Source organism: Ischnura elegans, chromosome 2 (genome assembly GCF_921293095.1).
Source record: "Ischnura elegans chromosome 2, ioIscEleg1.1, whole genome shotgun sequence".
NCBI classification, from domain to species: Eukaryota; Metazoa; Arthropoda; class Insecta; order Odonata; family Coenagrionidae; genus Ischnura; species Ischnura elegans.
Genome location: NC_060247.1, coordinates 146,964,621 through 146,981,902, shown reverse-complemented (window position 1 = coordinate 146,981,902; position 17,282 = coordinate 146,964,621). Strand labels below are relative to the sequence as shown.

Genomic DNA, 17,282 nt, shown 5'->3' with positions numbered 1-17,282 from the left:
ATTGATATTTACGGATAGTTTACAAATAAACTTCAAAATTACAATATCATTTTTATTTATTTCAGGGTGGGCAAAGACAGCCGTTTACCAGGAGTAAAGATTTCGTGTGGTTATCTTAAGTATTAAGGAAACTGACACAAGGAATAAGATACAAGGTGTTTCTATGACTACGGAAGTCGTGTTTGCGGCTGATGGATCTCCTATCAAGTGGATGGTTTTCAGTGATGAGCAGAAGGCCTTTTATAGCTGAGGTTTTTAATACAATTCAGTGATTTCTCTTTCATGCTGTTAATATACTGTGTCTTTCCCAACAGAGTTCATCGGAAGAAAAGCTAATTAGCACTGTTATATGTACCGCGGTATGATGGTAAAATGAAGTCTCTCTTTTTGATGAGTGTAATTCAAGAGGGACGACTTGGTATTATGAGGTATGAGTTGAATTCAGCTCTTGGTAAAAAATCGGATCCGATGAGGTTATTATATGGTTATAGACCCATATAGTGAATGGGTCTTATTATGAGAATTCTCGTGGACGGAAAGTTCACACATGGTGAAAAGAGTGAAATATTAAAAAGGCGCCATAAATACAAAAGGTATCAAAATTGGCAAAAAATAGGCCTAAAATACAAAATCTAAGTAGGCAGGCATAAAGGTACATAAAAGTTAAGCATGTTTTTGCGTGTGATTATGGTTTCTTTGTTTTGTAATGTATTTTTGGGTGACATCGAATGTGTATTTTATATAAATGTGCACTAACCAGCTCCATTACAGGATGAGGTACATATCAAGGTATGAAGGTTTCAATATGGCCTCTCTTTGATATTTGTAATGAGAGGGACGAACTGGTGTGATAGGGTATGAGTTGCATTAATCTATTGGTAAAATCGGATCCGATGACGTTATTATATGGTTATGGACTCATAAAATAAATGAGTCTTTAGGATGAGAATTCTCGCGAACAGAAAATTCGCACAAGACCATGGTGAAAAAATTCACATTTACAAAAGGCGCCAAAAATACCAAAAGGTAGAAAAGTGTAGACGGAAAAAGCCAAAAATACAAAATTTAAGTTGGCATGCAAAATGGTACCATGTTTATTAATTTTTAGTGGGTTATTATGATTTTTTTGTTTTGTGATGCATTTTTTGGGTGACTTGCATACTTGTACTTCATGTTCATGTGCACTAACCAGCTCTGTTACAGGAAGATGTAGTAGAGAAAAGACAGCAATGAGACCTCGAAGAAAACTAGCGACCCGATATGCGTGTGAACGTTGCGTTTTATACGATGCGTTGCGCGCTTGAGCGAAAATTGCGTTTTGATCGAATGAACGGCGAAAAGATACGAGTGCGATTCGTGTGTCCTCCAAACTTGGGAGGAGAAGAAAGAAGACAACAAGAGAAGAGGACCACATTAAGAAGAAAGCAAGTGAATTAGATTAGCTTTTGGGCCTTTAGGGCCGTGATCTTTGCGTCGAATAAGGCTAGGATTTTTAGCTTGCGTTAATTTTAGTTTTTTTTTGTGTCGAACCGTGGTATTGCATGCGCTGTGAACCATTGCATTACACGGGGATGAAACCGTGTCACTTGTATGGAAAAGTGGTAATTTCCTCCTTGTGTCACGGTGACTTCCCGTGCATTGCATTGGGGCGTATGCGATTCCTCGGGGGAAGGGTCATTTATTTTCCTTGTATGTATTCTCTCCCTCTCTCCCCAGGGTCTAGGTCATCAGAACTTCACGTGAAGAGGACCCCAGCTTCAAAACTAGGTTAGATTTTGGGCCATTATGGCTATGAATCATTGCGTCGAGTAAGGCTAGGATTTTTAGCTGGCGTTAATTTTAGTTTTTTTTTGTGTCGAACCGAGGTTTGGCATGCGCTGTAAACCATTTCAGTGTACGGGGATGGAACTGTGTCGCTTGGATGGAAAAGTGGTAATTTCCTCCTTGTGTCACGGTGACTTCCCGTGCATTGCATTGGGGCGTATGCGATTCCTCGGGGGAAGGGCCATTTATTTTCCTTGTATGTATTCTCTCCCTCTCTCCCCAGGGTCTAGGTCATCAGAACTTCACGTGAAGAGGACCCCAGCTTCAAAACTAGGTTAGCTTTTGGGCCATTATGGCTATGAATCATTGCGTCGAGTAAGGCTAGGATTTTTAGCTTGCGTTAATTTTAGTTTTTTTTGTGTCGAACCGAGGGTTCGCATGCGCTGTAAACCATTTCAGTGTACGGGGATGAAACTGTATCGCTTGAATGGAAAAGTGGTAATTTCCTCCTTGTGTCACGGTGACTTCCCGTGCATTGCATTGGGGCGTATGCGATTCCTCGGGGGAAGGGTCATTTATTTTCCTTGTATGTATTCTCTCCCTCTCTCCCCAGGGTCTAGGTCATCAGAACTTCACATGAAGAGGACCCCAGCTTCAAAACTAGGTTAGCTTTTGGGCCATTATGGCTATGAATCATTGCGTCGAGTAAGGCTAGGATTTTTAGCTGGCGTTAATTTTAGTTTTTTTTGTGTCGAACCGAGGGTTCGCATGCGCTGTAAACCATTGCAGTGTACGGGGATGAAACTGTGTCACTTGGATGGAAAAGTGGTAATTTCCTCCTTGTGTCACGATGACTTCCCGTGCATTGCATTGGGGTGTATGCGATTCCTCGGGGGAAGGGTGATTTATTTTCCTTGTATGCACTAACCCGCTTTCTCCTTAGGCTGAAGATATTCCAGTGGCCGAAGATATGAAGACATCTGAAGAATGAGATAATCAGTTTACTGAAGCAGGAACTGAAGAAAAATCAGCCAGGATATTCCTTACATGGAAATCGGTAAGAATAAATTTTTAAATATATTTCGCCATTGATGTCTTGGATGCTGTTTTGGTTTTTATATTTCATCGCATCGTTAGGTTTATGTAATTATGTTTTGTGGACGAGTAGATGTTACAATGTCTCCTATGAACATAATAAGTTTAGAACCTCAGTTTGATAATGAATTTAAAATGGATTTAAAATGGAATGGATTGTTCAGTACGTTTTGTTAAGCTTTTATTATTAAATTTACTGCATCCGATTGAGTTTATATTTTTCAAATTATTGATGCACATTATATTATTTAGAATAGCTACTTCATTTTTTGTCTTTTCTGTGTCTGTTAAATACATCTTATATTCTCTGAGCTTAATAATACATATAAGTGCATTCCTTTTGTTTAAAGATCTTTTTGCCTCGTAGCACGCGGAAACGTTATGATCACTGCGTCTAATCAGTTTTATTTTTTATTATTTTGAAGCCTTTTTTAATACGCAATCGCTGCATTTATCTGTCCGATGATTGATTCATATTGGTGATTTATTTCAATTCCTTATGATTGAGTTCGAATCTTTCCGAAAACATTTCCAAAAGTTTTTTTTTTCGGAATATACCTTTTTTGTGAATACGTTTGAATACCTCTCTATGCGTATATAACACTTATTCTGTTGCTGAATTATAGATTCAATGGAAATAATTCAAAATTAATTTTGCACAGACTTTACTTTAAAGCATTGAAACATGAATGTAAGTTATCTTCAGGTTAGAAATCACCATACATTCTAAAATTTGGTTAACCACTCTGAACAAATCCCTCAATATTCTTTTAAAAATTAGATTTTTCTTCTCGTTCCTCTCTGTCGAAAGGAATCGCCTTTTAAAATTTTCGTGAAGAGGTAATATATGCACTTTATAGGCAATTACAATTAGCGCATGGCTGAATAGAAAGTCAATTCTCGCGTCCCATTCATTATAATTACATTTATATGGAGTTAATGTGAGTCCACGGAAGTAAATTCAATTCCCGTTTCTCTCTCATCAGCTGCAAGTCATCGCAGAGGATTATGGCAGTGCGCTGTCGGAAAAAATGGCGCTAATCCGGAATGTGATAATGCAGTGACATCACGCCAAAAGGTAAGAAAACCATTCAATTACATTTTTTCTGTGTCCGTTGATTATTTTAAAAGTGTGCGATGTGAATAACTCTAAAAAAAAGAGAGAGGATAATTTTATTATCGTTAAATTCAGTAATATTATTTTTCTTTGACTTGTTCGTTGTGGTACATCGCAATTGATCTGCTTTGATTGGGCCTTGGTAGCGACACGTAAATAGCTTCAGGCAATGGTGTGTTTTTTATTCGGAGACCTAATAACTTCCTCATTTTTTGCCGTTTTTATAGAGTGCATTGAAAGGAGTATTAGAATGAAATTACAATAATAGTAAAAGAATTTGAATCATTCTTCCGATTTCTTCAACTCTTCTGTAGTATCCCTTACGCTTACCGTTAACACCAGTATTTTTCATTCACCTAGGGCGGATATCCGAAATTCAGCCCAACATAAGTTTGGTATTAACTCTGTCAGCTGAGTCAATTACTGCTGAAAATGAGCATTGAACGATGAGTAGTACGAATTTTCATTAAACGGCTAAATTTTTCTCAATTCTCGTTCAGTCATGAGAGTATTATTTCTACCTTTGCGAAAGAAAAATGTATTCCTGATTGTAATTTGATCTGGACAATTGATTTCCACGGAGAGCTGAGCCGAAAAGTCTATTTTTTTCGGAATCGATATTTTAAAGTGCCCATTAATAGATTTTTTGTTGTGGTTGAAAAGAAATTTCATTCTGGCTTCATTTGGCGTCAAATTCTTTAATGGTGCACTTAATGGACATAATTTGATGCATTAAAAATTAGTATGACTATGTAAATTATTTTTAAATCACATGAAGGGTACACAACTATGTACCATGAAACTCTAAATGACGTATAAAAATTAATATTATTTCATAAAATATTGGGGAGGAAAATATTTTATAATACCTATCTCACCATGCAATTTTTGACAAAATCTAAATGAATATGCATTACATTGATAACGGATTTCCAGAGATTTTTAACGAATAATATTAATAATTGCTATGTGGCTGGACAGTGAAATTAATATTCATTTTCAAGAAAGCCATATTTTTCATATCAGTTTGAACATAGAGTAATTATATACTTACCCTATGGTTTGAACCAAAAATGATGATTTACGCCATGTGTCATAAGGAAGAAACGATTTTTCGTGCACAAAATCCGATTTGATTAAATTGACCCTTACGCCATTCACGAGAATACAGGTAAAATTTGAAAGTAACAGTAAACTCACATTCCTTTTATTTATACGTCTTTTTTCATTTAATTTGAATTTTCTGTACTTTCATCGTCAGAATGTATTGATTTCTATACATTTTCCGATGTGTAACGGTGAATATTAATTTTTCAAATAGGTACGCTCCAATTTTTGTGGTTAAGTGCTTAGACAAGTGCAAATTATTTATTTTTTCAAGCTTTAAAAATGTCAGTTAATCCTTGCATACGTCAATATCATTTGCTAATTCACCACATGGACCCTAAAGGCTTGGCGAATCTAATATCATCGCTGAATTTCCCCGTCCAATGGTACCATGCATTTTCATTTATTCCTGGAGATATTTATTTTTTACGTTTCTTAACAGATATCCTGTAAGCCCCATTACATAAAAACTATAGTTCATTTTCAATTAATTTTCGTTATCCTTTTTTAAGCTTGTCTTCGTTTAAATTGTGTTTTCAAAGATGATAAATTAATATTTTTAGATAATATAAGCTTTTGGCTGGGATCTAATATTCAGCAACGACACTGAATATTTTTTTTCTAATTTTTAATATACTATTCCACTATTTATAAAGCTTAATCTAGGAAGTCGAATCCTTTTTTATTTTCAATCGTATCCTTTCTTATTTTTTTCTACTTGGTCATATCAAGAATAATAACCTTTGTGCCGTACAAGGTGACCTTTCTATCTCATGGATGAGTATATTGGATAATTTGTTTTATCAACAGGGACAGAGAGAGGCAGCTTGCAATGATGGACTTTGAAGAAGGAGATTTAGGGATTAAATAAACGTGGAATGCCTCTACATTGACCAATGGAATTGACTCAGGAACTCAGCAATTATGAAGAAGGAAACAAATTGTGTAGATTGAGAATTGAAGAACTGAAGAGTGAAGAATTTAAGACATGATAGGAACATATGACCCATTTGAAGACTCAAGAGATGAAGAATGGCGACGATCCGAAGTCTGAAGATTTAGATTATATTTTTTTTCGTATTTTTTGCCTATTTCGATTGTATGTGCCTCTTGTATTTTTTGAATAATTTGATTTAATTTGTGTTTTAATGAGTGAATGGGATTTAGTTTGTGTGTGAGAATGGTATTTAGTATATATGTCTGTATATGAGAGTAATTGAGTCAGTGTGCGATAGAGAACGTGCTTAATGGTGAATGAATGTGTGCTATTAATTGTGAATGGCGTTGTTACTTTGTGTGAAGCGTATTATTTCGTGTGAATGAGGTATGTTTTGTTTCGTATGAATGAGGTATGCTATTTGTAGTGAATAAGGCTTGTTAATTAGTGTGAATGATGAATATTATATGATGTGTATTAGGTATGCTATTTCGTGTGAATGACGTATGCTATTTCGTGTAAATGAGCTATGTTTTCTTGTGTGAAACAAGTATGTCTTTCGTGTGAATGAGCTATGTTTTCTTGTGTGAATGAAGTATGTCTTTCGCGTGAATGAGGTATGTTATATGATGTGAATGGTGTATGCTATATCGTGTGAATGAAGTATGTTATTTTGTGTGAATGTGGATTATTATATTATGCGTATTAGGAATGCTTTTTCGTGTGAATGATGTATGTTAATTTGTGTGAATTTGGAATGTAATATGATGTGTGTTAGGTATACTATTTCGTGTGAATGACGGATCTTATTATGTGTGAATGAGGTGTGTTTTTTCGAGAGTATAAGGGTATATATATTATGTAGTCTGAATGAGGTATTTTATTCGTGTGAATGATAGTATGATGTTAAGTGTGAATGAGTGCGATTATTAGTACGTAATTTTAGTTTGAGCGAGAGTGCGTTATTGAGTGTGAATGAGAAGTATTTGTTTATTATAATTAAGCGTTTATTATCGATGTATGTGTGAATGATGGTATGTTGTTTATATTGCGAATGACCTTGTGTTACGTTATGTGTGAATGAAGGTTTAATATATTTGGAGTGAATGTATGTTATTTGGTGTGAATGAAAGTGCATTCTAGTTTTCATTGGAGGAAGCCATTTTGTGAGATGGCTGAAGTATTGCTTGTTTTTTTTTATCGTAGAACTTGGGTAGCGTAGATAGTAGATGGTAGAGTAGTGCATGTCCCCCTCAAATCCAACTGCGTCCTCAACGTGGAGAGGGGGTGTAACAGCGGACAGCCATGATTCAACGAGGTTTCCATGGTGATTTCAAACAAACTTTCGAAATTTTTCTCGGCAGTTTTTCCTGTTAATTTTTCATTCACAGAACTAGCCGACTTCTTTGATTTCTTGCAAGCTACATTGATGGTTTCAAAATGTAAAACCCGGTGAACTAGATGCTTCCTACATGGCTTTCCGCTGGCTAATGCAGTTGGTGACTTATGTATCGGAATGTGTACGAATTCATTTATATTGTTCACAGTTGTAAGTGTTTCAGTTTTTTAAACTATCCATTATATTCCATTTCATTAATATTTTTTAATTCATATTGTAAAATTAGAATGTAATTTAATGTATATCAATTCAATGTGCAATCCATTTTTTTGAAAGTGTAAACTTTTTTATTTTCAATAAAATTTCATGATTTATAAAAATTTCACTTCAAATGTATCTTAACTTCATTCGCTCTGCGGAAAAAATTGAAACTACCTATGTAAGCCTTACTATTATGTAAGCCTTACAGTCTAAACAATGCGTACATGTATTTTATGTTTTTATTTGCATCATAATGTATTCGAGAAAAAGTAATCAAACAGCCATATTTCACTTCGGTAATTATCTATTTAATCTAAGTGTTTATTTCAGTAATAAATAATTTTAAATTGCCTAATTTAACTACTTATGTTCGTCGACAAAAACCATTGTACTTGGTATTATTCAGTGTCTCTGCCTTCTTTGTTTTTATCAATATAATTTAATGTTGCGCCAAAATATAATTTCAAAATTTGTTTTACTGCATGTCTGACTAGGGAGATAACACTTTTAAATTACCTATTTTTTATATCTGCTCTGCGGAAAATATCGTATTTTTTTCTGTCCGTGTTTGGGTGTTTATATATTCAATAAAATGTTAACATTCGTGCATGAGATTAAAAACCTGCCTGTTTCATTTGCTAGAGTGAGAAATAATAGTTGTGAATTATAGTATATTATATTTTATAATTATATACGGAAAATTTTATTCATTGTTTAATTTTTAGACCTTGTATATGTCACTGTATTTCTTTTAATGTTAACTAAGTTTATATGCGTTTCTGTGAGAAATAAAATCTCAATTTTTTTATTTTCTACGTTAACCTAAATTAATGTAAGGTTTTTCTTAAGCGTGTGCAATGAATATTAATGATGTAGTGAGAATATGGATGCATGAAAATTAGGAAGATGACATTGTATTTGTTAGTACTGATTGGAGCACTTAATTTATGTTGAGTGTTGCTATGTATAAATTAGAATCCTGTGATTAATTATTAACCACTGAATGTAAGTACAATTGAGATGGTATTATATACTTTTAGTGTGTGTAATTCAGTGCGATGAAGTGTTATTAATTAGTGTGAATGAGATTACATTAAGCGTGAATGAGTGTGCGTCTCTTACTGATATCAGAGTATATATATTTTTTAGTGTGAGTGCGAGCTTGTAATTTAGTGCTATTAAGACTGTTGTTTAGTATGAATGAGAGTTTATATTAAAGTGTGAATGCAAGTTGGTGAGATGATATTATATATTTATTAAATTGAATGAGTGCACTTAATTTATTGTAATGTGAGTATGTAGTTAAGTATGGTTGAGGGTGTGTGGAAATTAACTGGAAAAAGTTAATTGTTTTTATTTTGTGCCTGAGAGTAAATAATCAAGTATGAATGAGGCTATTTAATTTAGTACCATTAGTGTTGTTTAGAAGTAATGAGACGCTATTATTAGGTGTGAATGATATTGCGTGAGTTTGTGCATATTTTTTGTGTGAATGTTGGCATAATATTTAATTTAGTGTGAACGAGGGAGTTGCCCTTGTAATCAATAAATGTAAGTACTATGGCCTGGAGTACACATAGTTATGGACAGAAGATTGGAGGTAAGCGAAAAAATACTGAGGTTATATCGACAACCTTGTTGAAGGTGATCTGAAACTATAATCTATCATCATAAAAGTCGCAAAATATTTATAGACTTGACATGACTTTAGGATTGATTTTACCTGACCCAGAGTAAATCCGGCCCCTTCTTCACCTGTGACACGGATATTTTACAGAGTATCAGTCACTTGAATCTGTTATTGGCACACATCAAATGAGGTATTTAGCACATTGGGCCAATTTCAGTTCACTTTGCAGCTGATGGATTCGAGCCATGAGGACAGCCAATTGAACTACTCAATCATCCGTGCAAAAATTGCAGCAGTATCACCAGGCAACCGCGGGCATTGTAGATATAATAGATTTTTGGAATTAATAACATTATTAAATAAGTAAAAAAATAAATATAAGTAAAATATGACTCTGGTTAAAAATCGTAAAATTGGCCTTGTGCAATGGAATTAAAACCAATAAATATTAAAATTCTGTGGAATAGTGGGGCAGCGATGAGGAAGTTTTTGGGGGATAAACCTCCCCTTAGTGTTAAGATTTCTACGAAATACGTAAATTCGTATCTTCATGGGCAATGCCGTTTTTATCAACGGAAAGATTACTATGTACTGTGGTAGTCAAGGGTTTGTTGACTTACTTTGTTGAGAGTTGACTTTTACTAATGGTGGAGAATTAAAAAAAAAAAACGAAGTAAGATAGTGGAACCAGATTTTTTATTTTTCCGGACTAACTGCCGAAGCTTGTTCAGTTGCGCGAAGACTACGTCTACGGATTACCGAAATAATAATTTTTTATCACTTAGAGCTCAGAATTTATAATTTTAATCCATTTTACTTAATTGAATAATATTACTATAGAGTAAGTACTTACTCTACGTAATTAATTATAGAATAGTGAAGTGGATTAAAACTCTCCCGCAGATAGCCATTAAACTCACCAGTTTGAATCATTTACCTCAAAATATTTCTGGGGGAGTGCCCCCCCATACCTCCTGCTTGCCTTAGCGGGCATTTCAAACCTCCCAGACCCCCTTGGTATCAGTTCAACACCCTAAACCCCCCTAGCCTTAATTCTTAGCTGCGCCCTTGCCGGAGAATACATATATATAACTTTAGAAAAATTGGTTTGAAATGTCGTACCTGTATACTGGGTGAATTGGATATTATAAGAAACATAAATTTGAGAGATTTTTAATAATGGAGTTCCATTTGTTGAGTTATATACAGGTAAATGTAGGGGTGAAAATAGAAAATATGTGGGTACCAAATAGTCATCGTGATCACATGTGCAATATTAATCAACAATGTCTGTAAATATCATTAGAAAAACGAAATTTATTGCCTAAGCGCTCATTACTTGGTCGCTTTTCCGTACACAGTGTTATAGCTCTTGCGATGGCCTTCCATTATGTCGGTCCTTCATTGTCCTTAAAAAAAATGAAACACAAAACGCGAGTCGCGGCACGAACATACTGGTTTCGAAGTTGGCAGAGGTTTGCGTTTGTGAGATTTGTTTATAACAACTCCGTTAATTTTTGTGGTATAAAAAATTTGTTTTCGGCAAACTGCTAATAATAGATGTGGTTTCTTCATATCAAAATTGCAAGTTAAAGAAACGAAAACTACGGGAATGCCAAGCGCTCAAAGTTGGTCAACATGATTTTACGCGCAAAAAACGGGTACCGTTTTGAGAAAAAATAAAGTATAGGTAAAGCTATTCAGCCGAAGATTTTTTAAAGTACATGATACAACGTATAAATAAATTCTCTTTCGTATGATTTTTGTTGCATTGAAATTGATTGCTTCGTTTAAACGCTAGAGCTCCTCAAACTCGCGTATGTTGCTTTTTTTTTACAGACAGTAGTACATTGGAGCTTTGTCGCGATAGGGCGCGCGTGAGGCGATAGGCGTTTGTTTACTCCCGGTACGATGTCCCGGAAACCAACTGACAGAAATGAAAGAAATTTTAGGTGATGCTATAAATACGTCTAACGTGTCGTTGTAAAATACATAAGAACGATAGAAAAATCCGAGAGTGACATTATGGTCAGGTATGCCCGAAAAACACCCAAAATATGTACCACACTGAAAAAAATGTGTAGTTAAAAAAACAGTTTCTGATGAAATTCATCGAACTTTTAGTTTCATATGGAACATTGAACATTTTTGTAACGATAACACAATCACTTTCCAAAAATTCAGTTTGATAAATACTATCAAAATGGTTGTAGCAGTCTTATAAAAACTGAACCAAGATCAAATGGATAATGAAACCGGCGCTAAGCAAGCACGCGAAAGATTTTCCACCCAGAAGAACATTGTTCTGATTGAAAATCTTTAAAAAATGTTGGTGATTATGGTAAGTTCTCATTACGGAAATTCAAAAGAGTGGAGATAAAAAATATGCTTTTATGAACTATTGAACATTGGACCCCGCGTGGCAGTAATAGACTTTAACAACCGCAATAATGCTTCGAATCGATTGTTTCAATAGAAATGTACGGGAACAGGAACGTATATTATTATTCTAAATACCTACCCAACCTAAGTTTTTAGAAATGAATAAGGCGTGACTGCAGTTTCCCTTCGTAAGCTTAAGAGGAATACTTGATGCACACCATAGGATTCGTAGGCACTCAATAACAATATCTACTACAGTTGAGCAAGAATGCTTCATTTGCATGTTTTTTTTTCATTGAATTAATTTGACTATAACTTCCTGGGTGAGATTCTTGGTAATAATTGGATTTAGTGCGACGTATTTCATCACATTATTAATCATCATTGTTACGAATGATTACGCTTAACATTGGCCTATTGGGCCTATTACGAACGGCTCACAGCCTGCGATGAGACTCCGATAGATACGGTGTCCTACCGTCCGAAAGCGCGTTCGTTCGCCGCCCCCGATCTGTAAAGAGAGGCCTCCGGTCGGAGACACACCACGGCTATATAAGGGGATCGGAGTGACACACACTGCCTCTGTGACTCCTACCCCTTAATGATGGACGTTTGTGTACCTTTTTCGGGTCGACCAGGCGTTTTCAAAGAAAAATATCCGACGATAGAGACACGGAAGCCTTTAAATACCAAAATATCGAAACTTACGCTGCAACCAAAATGTCCATTTTTTTCACAAATTATCTTCTAGCCAAATGGAAAAACTCTAGGGTTTAAAAAGAAATTTAAAAACTTGAAAAAATAAAGGATCACCCTAATTTCCAGGGACCAAATATAAGATCGCTCATTGGCCCATCTTATTCTGATTCACACGGTCAATCCGATGTCTCTTTTTCCATCGGTTCCCGTATTTAAAACTCTCATTCTTTTGAAATACAAACTTGAAGTTAAAATCGGCTTTAGCAGCCGTGCGTTCAAAATAGAGTGCATATATTTAAGCAATGGTTTCAGAGACGATGGCGGAAAAGTTTGCATTGAATTTTGTAAATAGGGTAGATTCCTTCATCAAAGATAACAAAAGGCATTGATTGCGATTCGTTACCCACCATTAGTGTATTCATAATATACAATTCATTTGGTTTTAGAAATTCCAGTTCAGACGAATGGCAATGGTCAATTTTAACCTCATTTGAAAAAGGTCAGATTGGCGCCCATGCGATTCCACTCCACGTGACGTCACAGGGACCTAGTTTCTAATCGAGTAGATAGGAGTTTTACATCGACTGAGATTACCAATGCATGCATGAGGCACAGAGCTCAGGGAAAGATGTCGTAATAATCACCTATTAAAATTACCTGAGGTCGGAAAGTTTTCTATGCTTGATAGGGCATAAATAATACTTATTTAAGCCAAGCGCTACCAGCTAGCATCCTGCGTCGCATCAGCGCTCAAAGACTCGCCCCGAGGTCACCTCACTTGAGGCAGCGGGAACCAGAACGACGTCTCACGGAGTTTTCCCAGCATGCATACTTACCCGTCGCGTTTTCGTGCGCTTGAAAATTTTAACTTTTCATTTGGTCGCGAAAAATAGATATCGTCATTTAAAAATCTAAAAGGGTGAAATGCGTACTCCAGGAGAAATAATATTTCGATTTAGGCAATTAAAAAATAACATAAAACCACCCTATCCACCAACCTTTTTCCACAAGAAAGAGAGGCGTTTTCGACGGATTACATGCGCAGCCAAAATCTCAAGTGCTCGTCTGGAGACTTGTGCATTAGGTCCTCTCTTCGGAAGGTACGAAGTTGGTACAAATGGGGCACGTGTTCATGGCTGACTATATTTTTTTCCGTTCCCGAATAAACTTTTGCGCGTAAATAGCACAATCAGCGGCACCATAAGTCAGAAAACACTCATCCGAGTCACTGCTGAACTTGACGCAGTAAAATCCCTCTCGGTGGAAAGAAAATATATAATTTATTTATAAACATTACTATGGCGCACTTCATAGCCTTGGATAGGATGCAGCGATAAATTAAAAGCTGCTTCATCTTACCAGATCGGTAAATTTATCCCGAATCCCAGACATTTGACTTCGTTAGACACAATAATGTTAATACCATCGTCTCGTATACATTCGGATAGGGAGACGCCTCATGGCACTAATTTAGTGCTGTGAACATGATGAGATTCATTTATCGCCCCCACCTGGTCGACGCATCTAAATTGGTTTTGCACTTTGAGCAACAATGACATTTTAATTGATAAAAAATTTCTCGGGATTCCCATTTATTTGGGTGTGGTATTGGGTCAATTCTCCCAACGTTTCAATGTCTGAGTCTGCCATCGTCTTCAGGGGTTTACTCTTAATAGTACTTTCTTACGGTACTTATTTATTCATTCATATCCCTGGTTACGGTTACTGTTGTGTGCGGATGTAACGATTAATTATGGCATTCCAGGCACTGCTCAGTAGGAAGCCTTTACCTTTGTCTAAGCTCTTCTCCTCAAGGCTAATTGCAATTGCCTCCTTTACAATTCTAACCCAATAGTTATTAGTGCGGCACAAAACCTTTGTATTTTTGAAGTCCATCGAAAGACCAAGGTCCAAGCAATGCTGCCGAACGTGAACAGATGGCCAGCATCTTGGCCATCCTTTTCGACTGCTCAGCGCACAGTCGTTGAGTCTTCGAACAGCAATTTCGTGAAAAATCATGCACGGGCTCCGACTTTGGGCCATCACGCACGCATTGGCGGAGCAGGCTTGAGCGGTGCTCTCGTGAGTCGAAGTCACCGCCGCTACGACGGCGGTGGCGGCTGGTCTTCTCGTCGTCCAGTCCCCGCGCGCGGACGTCGAAATCGATCCCACGGCATGACGTGAAAGTCAGCAAAATGCCGAATTTCGTCGTGGATGAGTGTTGTGAATTTCTCGTAGAAATCCTGCGCGCGGGACTGGAAGACATCTTCCAGCGGCGGCAACTTCGAGACAGGCCATAGGGCGTCATTGTGTGTCATGACACCTAGGCGTAGTGCTGTTCGAAGACTCTTGCGATCGGCAACACAGAGTATGCGCTGAGCAGTCTTGGAGGCGAGTCCGATACACGCTGGGGCGGCATATTCTATGATCAGCCGAAGAATGGTCCTGTGCAGCATGATCCAGCGATGTAGCGGCAGGCTGACATTTCCGAGCATTCTACATCTACATAATACCCTGCGAGCCACCTCTAGGGTGTTTGGCAGGGGGTGATCAATCACCAGCATGCAGCATGCAATTGGACTCCAACATGAACACCACACGGTCCACAAAACGTCACGCATACTAACAAATTATACTACTATATGCTGTTACAAATAATAATAAAATCAAGAAACATGCATTAAGTTTAACATAGGTTAGTTGGCTACACCACAAGTCATGCAATTTATTTATGAGTTCTATCGCTGCCGTTGTAATCACTTATTGATCGTGGAAAAAATGACATTCGGAATCTGTCTGTTCTACAATCTATCTCTCTTATTTTATTTATATGATCTGATCTTCCGTAGTATGTTGGCGTCCGTAAGATATGGTCAACTTCGTCAGAAAAGACACTGCTCTTGAATTTATCTAAAAGGTTTAGTCTATTTTTCAATCTACGGTCCGACAGAGATTCCCATCCGAGTTTATCTAATAGGTCAGTTACACTAACAAGACTATCGTAACGACCTCTCACGTGCCTGGCAGCTCTTCTTTGCACGCGTTCTAACTCTGTTACTATGCCTTTTTCATGCGGATCCCAAACACTGGCAGCGTATTATAAATGTGGTCAAACGAGGGAGAAGTAGCTAATTTCTCTCACTTTGTCGTCGCACTTTCCCTATATTCTTTTAACAAAACCCTTTTAACGATTAGCATTGAAGCAATCTGGTTCATTCTTGAGAGCATGATGGCTGCTTTGCGGCTAGCGTGTGGCAGCATGGTGAGGCGTCGATCTAGAAAAACGCCCAGATATTCCACGATGTCTTTCCATAACACTTCCGAAGCGCCGACGAGAAGTTCGCCGGGCTCTTTCCGAGCTATAGAGAAGACGATCGCCTGCGTCTTTGTCTCGTTCACTGCCATGCGCCAACGCTCGCACCACTCCAGGGGGCCGATTGCGTAACTTTACGTTCGAACGTAACGATCCGGTTCCCGTGGAATTTTGATCAACAACTCGAAAACAATTGAAGGAGCGATTGTGTAACTTTACGTTCGAAAGTATTCCGGCTCTCGATCGAAAGCATCTCTTCGTCAACACATCACTTGACGATAAGGCTATCGAATCGTTCGCAGGTGAGGTTTGGGATGGAATTTAAATGTTTACTACCTTTCATGGTCACGTTGTATGTCCTGTTTTTGGGATTAAGTGTATTATGGAGTCAATTATATTTATAAATCGCAGTGTTATGTTGTTGATTACGTGAATTTGTAGTGAATTGACATAAATAATTGCAATTTGTGCGTGTTAGTTCACTATGGTATAAAGATGAGCAAGTTTACATTTCCTTCGCTGTGTAATGTGTGTGCAATTGAAATGAAATTATCTCATGTGGAATTAAGTGAATTAAACATTCTATTTAATTTATACATCATTGTGTTATGTTTTTAATAACGTGAATAAGTAGTGAAATTACATCGATAAATACATTTTGTACGTGTTAGTTTACTATACAATACAAAGATGAGGACGTTTACAATTGCTTCGCTATGTAATGTGTGTGCAATTCAAATGAAATTATCCTTTTTGTGTGCTTGATTTAAACGTGGTTCCACTATAGTATATTAGGTAAATTATAGTTGTGCTATAATACATTGCCAAAATTATATTCTCTACGAGGTTTAATTTAATTCGGAACGTCGGGCGGTTACTGACAAGTAAAATGATTTAATTTATGTTCTCAAATAGTTTATTTTAACTTCTCAACGGCCTCGTAAATTAAGTGGAAATTATATGTTTTTACGTACTTCAATTAATGTCTCCGATGCGATATGGTTTCCCCAAAAAGGGTAAATTTCGAACTGATATTCGAGTGTTTGATACGAGAGGAGGTATCAAACATGACTATGCATATTTGCTTTTTATTTCAAGTAATGGGTGAAAGATTTGTGATGATGAGAATATGAAGGTATTTATTATTTCACAAGTTACGTTTTTTAATGTTTACCTAACTACTATTATTAAAACATGTCGTACTAATTCACACTCGTCAGTTTTTGTTCCTGCAAATATAAAATATGCTGCGGACACACAAAGGCGAAGACGAGAGCCTATCACTACCGAGCATACGTTCACATATTTCCTCTAAATGAATTAAGTCAATTACAAATGATACAAGCGATACAAGTTATTATTTAGCGAATGGCAAAAGAAACGAAACGGAGACTTACCGCGGCATTTCTAAATAGTCAGCGATATCTGAGTAAAAACTACTTATCCCAAATATAAGCTACGCTCCAACGGAAAGGAGGGTATTTAATACTGAATTGAAAAAGATTGATCTATACGCAAAGCTAAATTCTTTCAATAATATAAACCTAACTGGCTAATTGTCTCTGAAACCAATATTGTTAACATAGTTTCGCTTTTCAAAACAAACACAGCCACTCTCGGCCTTACTGCGCATGCGTC

The 17,282-nt window shown here is 36.6% G+C and overlaps 1 long non-coding RNA gene across 1 annotated transcript; it reads left to right on the top strand.

Annotated features, from left to right (window-relative positions):
- Window positions 1–2,629: 2,629 nt before the first annotated feature.
- Window positions 2,630–5,934, top strand: LOC124154755. Its single transcript, XR_006864008.1, has 3 exons — window positions 2,630–2,821; window positions 3,846–3,937; window positions 5,894–5,934. It is a non-coding gene; the product is annotated as an uncharacterized LOC124154755 (long non-coding RNA).
- The last annotated feature ends 11,348 nt before the right edge of the window (window positions 5,935–17,282 follow it).